The 9,006-nt window shown below is 40.8% G+C and overlaps 1 pseudogene; it reads left to right on the forward strand.

The window, feature by feature from the left end:
• The first annotated feature begins 5,861 nt into the window (after positions 1 to 5,861).
• Positions 5,862 to 6,622, forward strand: LOC105741267 (annotated as a pseudogene).
• Positions 6,623 to 9,006: the final 2,384 nt, after the last annotated feature.

A 9,006-nucleotide genomic window follows, 5' to 3' on the forward strand; every position in this document is an offset into this window, starting at 1 on the left:
CAAGCGTTTATTCTATTGAGCTATCTTCCCGGTCCCCAATTTTAGTTAACATTTAAAAATTCTGAAGTCTTGTGAAATGTAGTTTATCTCTGAACTGATACAATAGTACTCTAACCTTTCACTCTCCCATGTGATAGCCAATACAAAGTGAGCCATACTAAGTTATTATGCCTCTCTGACTTTTTCAAGCATTTTTATCATACCTGTATGATTCTCTAAATTAAAAGCAACATTGCCAAATTCAAAAGATCATATCACGTATCCATCTCTTACAACAAGTTATTATAAAGCTCTAACTTTATAGTCAGCTAAATATCACCTGTTCAACCTCAAGTGCTAATGTAAACATACATGTTTACAAAATAGTATCAAAACACCTTGACGTAGTGATAATAATAATAAAGTCAAAGTGGAGGGAAAAGACTGACACGTGAGGCCACACGTATTATAGAAGCACAAAACATGGCAGTTCCACCAAAAAACCTTTCCTGTCTTGGCATGTATGAGACCTCACTTCATATTGATACGTGATGAAGATTCCACTGCTCCCCTTCAGTTTGACAGATTGGACTCCTTGCTTTATAATATAAAGTGCTTGAGATGTACCTTTACTAATTGTATATCCAGGTGGTGCCCAGGCTCTGCTGTTTATATAAATTATGTTCTGTGTATATCATCAAAATTATATAAGGCTCTCTCTAGATCCAAGCACTTTGTGAGACTGTTGATTGTGGATATAACTGTTGATGCTTCTGCTGTAGCATTAATTTTTCTTTTTTTAGGGAAAGGTTTATACAGTGTTCAGGGTCTCACTACTAGATCAGTCTCATAATGATCTGCCTGTTTATAGCTTCCCAAGAGCTGGCATTACAGCGTGTGCCACCACGCCCAGTCTCAGTTGCCGACTCAGTGTGGCCCAGGGATTGAACCCCAGGCCCCTGCACTTGCTTGCAGATGCTTTAATCCACTGAACTATTTGGCTGGCCCCTTAGCATTGATATCTCCGTGTGTGTGTGTGTGTGTGTGTGTGTGTGTGTGTGTGTGTGTGCAGGGTTTCACTATGCAGCTCAGAACTAGTAGTGATCTTCCTGTTTTCAGCCACCCTACTGCTGGGATTACAGGCATGCAACACCATCATACACTCCCAGACTCAGCATTAAATATTTTTTAAAAGGGTCAAAATAAGTTTTCACTGCATGGCTTACAGTCTTGGCTCTGGTCTTTGATCATTCCAGCTGCCTTAATTTTGCTTTTGCTTTGTATTTTTCCAGAAATCACTGGATAGGCCCAAGGACAACTTCAAAAGCTCTAGGTTGTTTTCTACAAGCAACAATTAAAAAACAACTAAAAAAGGGGGAAATGTGGGAGAACAGGTCCCAAAACAAACAACCACATAAAAAAGTACATGTAACAACGAGCACAACTTCCTTGATCTGTAGTTTGAGCAAAGGGATCAACTACATTCCCAGAGTTTGAGTAAAAGGCTCACCTGCATTCCCAGGGCTCTAAAATGTGTGGTCTCCTATATATCACATTGGCCTTGGCAAGCTATCCCATTCCCAGGGAAATAGAAAAGGCTTAGAGGTAACTTAGACAAATGTTAGACATATGACCAAAATTTTCTATATATAACCTTGAGACAAATAAACATAATTACTGAGCCAACAGCTTGGACATCCTGACCTCAGATTGCTTTCTTTTCATTCCATCTTCTCTCTACCCTGTTCCACTCTGAGAAGGCTGGACCCCACAGTGGTGGTTCCCATGGCTTCTCTCATCGGCTGGCTCTGCTCCCTCTTTGAAATTTCCCTTAGATGATCCATGTTCCTGGCTTTTCCAAACTTCTGAGGCTTCTGCTGAATAGGCTTCTCACTCAGAGCTTTACACACTGCCCTCTCAGGGGTACACTGCCTGGCCTTCTAGGTTTTCTTCTGAAATCTAGGTGGAAGCCTCCTTAACCACATAACTCCTGCAACTACATTGTGCCTAAAACCAATGCCACTTGGATGATGCCCATGTCTGCTGTCATCTGGAGCAGTAGCCAGGCTTCCTTCTCTCTTCACTTAGGGATCAAGTGTCTGGATCACTGAGCGCTCTGACCCTGATTCAAAGGAACAAATTCTCCATGCCAATACTATTCTGGAACCTAATGTGGTCACTGCTGCCATTCTGGAACTTGGGGCTCTGGGGCTTTTTTCCCAAAGCAAAGTCCCTCACCCTTGCAATTCTAAGGCTACAATTGGTGGAGACCTACCACTTCCTGTGATGCCCTCAAACCATCCTTTCCATTCTCTTGTTCCTTCTTGGCAATGGAGATCCCCTAGGCTCTACCTTTGCATTCCACAGCTTTATTGGAGCTTCCTTTCTGGCCAAACTCACATTTGAAATCTTCCTTCTGGGCTCTTTTCTCAACATAAATCTGGCTAAAAGCCCCCAACAATAGCCATGCCACTGCCTCGATATTTGGCTGTTTTGAGATTTTCTTTGTCAGATAAAACAGTCTGCCATACTTAATCTCAGTCTCAGGCAAAGTCTCTGGACATGAGCAAAATCCAGACAAACTTTTTGCCAGGAAAAAACACAAATGATCTTGAGTCCAACAATCAATGCAGTCCTTCTTCCCAGCAGAAACCTTCCAGCCTGGTCTTTATAGGCAGGATTTCTATCAGCCTTCTGGTCTTCTGAGCTCTGACCAGAATATCCCATACAGAAAAGCCAAAACTCTTCCAGTGCTTTACTTGTAGGGAACATCTCTGAACCTTTCCTATCTCGTCCCATAAGCCATTCCTAAAAGCTCGTAACCCACATCATCAGGTAGTCACAGCAACAGCCCCATTTCTCTGGTATCAAATTCTGTCTTGGTTACTGTTCTCTCATTTTTGGGACAAAATACACAGTACACAAAAGGAAGGAAGAAAAGGTTTATTTAGCTCATAGTCAATTGAGGTTTCAGTCCATACTCAACTGGCTCCACAACAGAGTGACACATGGCAGAGTACAACCTTTCAAGGCAGTGGCAAAGAACAAGAGAGAAAAGGAAGTGGCAGAAGCTCAGGCAGCTAGCTAAGCTCTCTACCCTCCTTACATTGTAATGCAGAATATCTTCCCCAGCATAATCCCAATATTGGATCAAAAATAAATCACACACTCCAGAAACTACCCCATGACTGGATGAGACTTTGGGGGAATGAGACACAAACCATAATAATATGACACAAAGAGCAATATACAGCAGTTAGAAGCTACACTAAAGATGCAAGTAAAAACAGGAAAGATCTCAAGAAATGTGAATACTTTTTAAAGAAACAAAGTAGAATATATATGCCACAATAGAATTTGTACAAACTTTAAAAAAGAATATATGTTTATGCATGGTAGGGATTTATTCAAATTAAAATTGATAGATAAAAACATTAAATGTCCAATGAGGGGAAAGAGAAGTAAAGGATGAGAAAGAAAAGACCAAGGGAGAAAAGAATAAAGGGGGGTTCTTATGTGATTCAGTGTGCAGCACAGTATAAACCTTGCATTAAAGATTATCATTAGTTCCATCAATAGCATCACATGTTTTCAGAGAAAGTTATCCATATGAATGCATGCTGAAGGCCATAGCAAAATATCACTACATTGGGCCATCCCTGTATGTTTAGATATTTATATTTAAAATGATAGTTATAAATATTTTATTTCATAATAAAAATGATTTCTGGGGCAGGCAAAATAGCTCAGCAGACAAAAGCACCTACTTAGGCAAGCTTGGCCAAGCACAGAGACTGTGGTTCAATCCCTGACACCACATGGCACACCAGCACCACCCCCAGGGTGGGCTGAGATGGTCAGAGTCCAGGTATAATCGTGCATGCTTGTAGTCCCAGAGGTGGGGAGGATAAAAGCAGGAAGATACCAAGTCTGAGCTGTGTAATGAGACCCTGAAACAATGAAATACATAAAAACCAAAATAAAATAAAAATGATTTCTGTATTTTATATCATTAAAAAATAGTAGAATATTTATAATTTAAATGAGAAGACATAATTATTAGCATCAGAATGAAACTTTTTTTAATGGGTTAATTATGTCTCTGTGGCTCCTCCACCAGACCTCCTCTATGTGAGCTTTCTAGTTCCATTTTTTCTTTCTTTTTAAGAACTTTTAAAAACTAAGTTAGAAGAGGGCCAGAGAGATGGCTCAGTGGAGTAAGTGCTTCCCTGGCAAGCACAAGGGCTTGAGTTCAATCCCTGGTTCCAACAAAAAAAAAAAAAAAAAAAAAAAAAAAGGAAAGACAGAAAGAAAAAAAAAAAACTAAGTTAGATTAGTATTTCTTAGGTGTGGTAAGTTTGAAGCATTGGTAAAATTCCAAAATTAAATATTGATGCTCTGAAAAAATACTGTACACATTAAATTTAGCCAAATAAATTTATCTTTAAAACAGTTCCAAGTATTTTCTATTATCACAATGATTTCTAAAATAAAGTAAAATGTGTAGTAACAGTAGTAGGAAGAATATACTCCCAAAATAAAGAATTTTTTACAAAACTCCAACCTGATTAATTTTATATAAAATATAAAATAAATTTTACTTTTCTCAGATTAAACTGCTGAAAATATTATCATGAGTAGGATGGTGTAACACAATTTTGAAATAGAAGATACCAACTAAATCAAACATTCTAGAAATGCAATTCTCTATTACAGTCATAAAATGAAGAACCAGTTTATTTTTATATTCAAGTTGTCTATAAATCCAGCATTAGACCTATGATGTTACATGTTGACAGTAGTCAAACAAACTAATACTTAAAGCTAGTGTGGTTATTAGAAGTTTTTACAAAAATGATTTTCAGTTGACCCCCCCAAATTCTTCTGAGATGAAACTTGCTATTTTTCTAACATTAAACCAAAAACTTCATCAATGTTTCTAGAAAATAGAATGAGCTTATATCTTTTAAAATCTGAATAATCATAACCTGAACTATATGAACATTTTCTAATGGTATAATTTTTCTTTTAACAAACTGGACCCTTCTTTCGAATATCATTGTATTACTGAAGGTAAATCCCACCAAGATGTATTCTGCTTAACTTCAATTTTTTCTAAGTAAAAATAAACTAGAGACACTAGATATTCAATAAGAGAAAAAAGTATACTTATCTACTAAACAAAGTACTGAACTTAACAAAAATGGGTATACAGATGAATGTCCGTTTTGTGTGTGTGTATTCAAAGTGGTTAGGATAGATATGTAGTTACAGTCTCTTAATGAATAGAGGGATTTGTTCTAATGGTGTCTGTAAATAGGATATCATGTCCACATCTTGTACAGCAATTAACCACTAAGAAGAATGTATGCAATGTATTGATTACTGAAACTGTCCTACCAATTTGATTTGAAACTGTCTCATTGCTATTTGTTTATCAATAAAATTATGGGGGAATAAATAAATAAATAAATAAACAAATAAAATAGAGTACTGACGATTAATAAGCAGTTCACAAAATAAAACTTTAAGAAGCTTTTCAAATTTAAATATATTAAGAAATCTTTCCTCCAAGAACCATTGCTAAATAATTAGTTCAGATAAACATTCTAACAAGTTTTTATAATAGATATATGATGCCAGATAAAAAAGCCAAATAGGGCTGGGGAGATAGCTCAGTAGAATAAGTGCTTGCCTGGCAAGTGCAGGGTCTTGAGTTCAATCCCTAGTACCAAAAAAAAAAAAAAAAAAAAAAACCTCACAAATAAATAAAAAATAAAAATAAAAAAGCCAAATAGACAAATGCAATGAGACACACAGGTACTGAAGGAGTATAAATCAAGATCTATCTTTGTGTCATAAATTTTGTGATGGAGCTCTCTTTCCGGCTGGAACCATGGAGGGTGCAGAAGAGAAGAAAAAGAAGGCTCCTGCTGTGCCAGAAACCCTTAGGAAAAAGTGAAAACATTTTGCAGAGCTAAAGATAAAGTGCCTGAGAAAGAAGTTTGCCCAGAAGACGCTTTGCAAGGCGAGGAGGAAGCTCATCTATGAAAAAGCCAGGCACTATCATAAGGAGTACAGACAGATGTACAGAACTGAGATCCGAATGGCTAAGATGGCAAGAAAAGTTGGCAACTTCTATGTCCCTGCAGAGCCCAAACTGGCATTTGTCATCCGGATCAGGGGTATCAATGGTGTGAGTCCAAAGGTCCGCAAGGTGTTGCAGCTTCTTCGCCTTCGCCAAATCTTCAATGGTACCTTCGTTAAGCTCAATAAGGCTTCAATTCACATGCTGAGAATCATGGAGCCATACATTGCATGGGGGCACCGAAACCTGAAGTCAGTGAATGAACTAATATACAAGAGTGGCTATGGCAAAATCAGTAAGAAGTGAATTGCCTTGACACATAATTCATTGATTGCTCGATCGCTTGGTAAATATGGAATCATGTGCATGGAGAATCTGATGCATGAGATCTATACTATTGGAAAACGCTTCAAAGAGGCAAATAACTTCCTGTGGCCGTTCAAGTTATCATCTCCTTGAGGTGGAATGAAGAAAAAGACCACCCACTTTGTGGAAGGTGGAGGTGCGGGAAATAGGGAAGACCAGATCAACAGGCTCATTAAAAGGATAAACTGAGGTATCTACCATGGTGTTTTTATGATTTGGTCAGTTAATAAAGTATCAGCTTCCAAAAATAAATAAATAAATAAATAAATTTTGTGATGGAATAAACTGTTTGGTGGAAGTTTAAAAACTAAGTTAATTCTTAAAGTTACATTAGTTTTAATACGCCATATATGATTTTTTTTTTTTTTTTTTTTTTTTTTTTTGGTCTGTTTGAGACACAGTCTCACCAAGCAGTTCAGGCTGGCCTTCAATTCACTTTTTAGCCCAGGCTGGTCTCAAACTCACAACCATCCTTCTGCCTCAACCTCCCCAGATCTGGGTTTATAGCTATGTACCACCTTGCCTGGTTCACAGATATATTTTAGAGGTCATTTTAATACTTAAAAGTCTAAACTTATAGAGCTGAATTTTGAAGGTGACCATTTTTCTGCAGTTATTACACTATGATTTGTCAAAATAAAGAATGACAGTACTAATTTTATATTTGATCACTTTATTTTCAAAACTTGTAGAATAAATAAAAAAGACTTCTGAGTATATCACGACCTATAAGGATGTTATTTTGAAGAACACCTTCTATAAAAATTATGTTTCTATCAGTTTGAATTCTATTTTAACAGAAGCTAGTTACTGATTCAAAAATGGAGTTCCAAGGGCAAACCAAATAGCTTAGTGGATTAAAGCACCTACAAGCAGCGCCCGGGCCGAGGATTCAATCCCCAAGCCTATCATGCTGGCCCTGCCCCTGGCTCAGGCTGACATGGCAAGTGAGGCTGGGTGTGGTGCCAAGAGCCTCTAATTCCAGCTCTTGGGAGGCTGTAAACAGGTGGATCACTATGGGTCTGATCTAGTAGTGAGATCCTGAACACCCTGTAGACCCTTCCCTAAAATAAATTCCAAAAAACAAAAAGTGAGCTTCCAACAAGGAATTTTGAATAAATACAAATCCTGTGGTATTTCCCATACTCCTTCTGTAATCCTTTGCAGTTCACCCTGCAGCTGCCCATCCCCCTGCCCTGTGCACTCAGCAGGGTTTGCCCTCCATTTCATCCCCACACACGTCTACAATCACCAAAGTGCCATTTATGAAACTCAACCCAAACGCATCTCCTTCAATTACAATGATTCCTCAGCATCATCAGAGCAAAACCCACCTCCTTTATGTGTTCCCAGGCCACAGCATCCTGCCCTGTGACTTCTAAAGCCTCATCCCCAGCTGCACCCAACGTCATTTCTGCCGTCCACCGCACTGCCATTCCTTCATTCCTCAGCCACACCTCACTCCTTCCCACAGCTGCATCTGAGATAAAGGCACACCAGCCCGGAGCCACCAGGTCAGGCTGTCACTAAATTGCCCAGTTGCCTGGGTTGACAAACTTGTGGTTCTCCAGGCTCAGCCTGCTGAGGACAGGGATTAAGGCCCTGGATGGATACATGCACCTGGCTACTGGGATTAAGGGTGCACACCTCTACAACCACCTGACTGCTGGGATTAAGGGCGTGCCCCTCAACAGCCACCTAACTGCTGGGATTAAGGACGGACACCTCTACAGCCATGTGACTACTGGGATTAAGGGTGTGCACCTCTACAGCCCACTGACTACTGGGCTTAAGGGTGTGCCCCTCTACAGCCACCTGAGAGATAGGATTTAGGGCGGGACCCTCTCCACCCTACTCCCTGCAGCTATTTAAGCATCAGCCCAGGAGACCTGCTCCCTCAGTAGGCAAGCCTAACCTGGTCACTTCTTCCTTCAAGCTCTGCAGGGCAAGATTCTGACAGTGAAGCTGGCAAGCGATTAAGAGGAAGAAGCAAACTGCTCCAGAATTAGCTGGAAACAGGCAGAAGACCAGTGAGTCGTGGACAGCTAGCTCTTCTCCCCAACTGAACTGCGAGAGCAGCAGCTGAAGCAGAGAGGAGGCGGCAGCAGCAGCAGCGAGCACAGCATGTTCCCAGGCGGGCAGGAGAGGTGCTGCAGGTGCAGATCCTGTAGAGCAGGAGAGGACTGTGTCCACGCGCCGGGCCCCTTCCACAGCCCAGACCGTGGAGCCCGCAAGTATTTCCAGCTGGGGAACTGCGTGTATGGAGAAAGCTGCAGATATGAGCACGACAAGCCACTGCAAGAGGAAGCAGCAGCTGCTAGAGCTCGTCCTGCAGAAGCACCCCTGGGGGCCGTCTCGAGTCTACCCTCCCAAGCTGGCCCACTCCAGGACACGACCGGAGGCGAGCAGGAGTGCAGCAGGGCGCCCTTCCCGGCGGCGGGCACAGGGTCCGAGGACTGGCTGCACAGGGCCGACTCCTTCCCCAGGCAGCTCTATGGTGGCCCCGAAGACTGTGCCTGCACAGAGGCCCCAGCGCTGGGCTTGATGCCCCAGGAGCCCAGGAAGCAGGTGTG

The sequence above is a fragment of the Octodon degus genome, unplaced genomic scaffold (genome assembly GCF_000260255.1).
Source record: "Octodon degus isolate 3935 unplaced genomic scaffold, OctDeg1.0 scaffold00009, whole genome shotgun sequence".
NCBI classification, from domain to species: Eukaryota; Metazoa; Chordata; class Mammalia; order Rodentia; family Octodontidae; genus Octodon; species Octodon degus.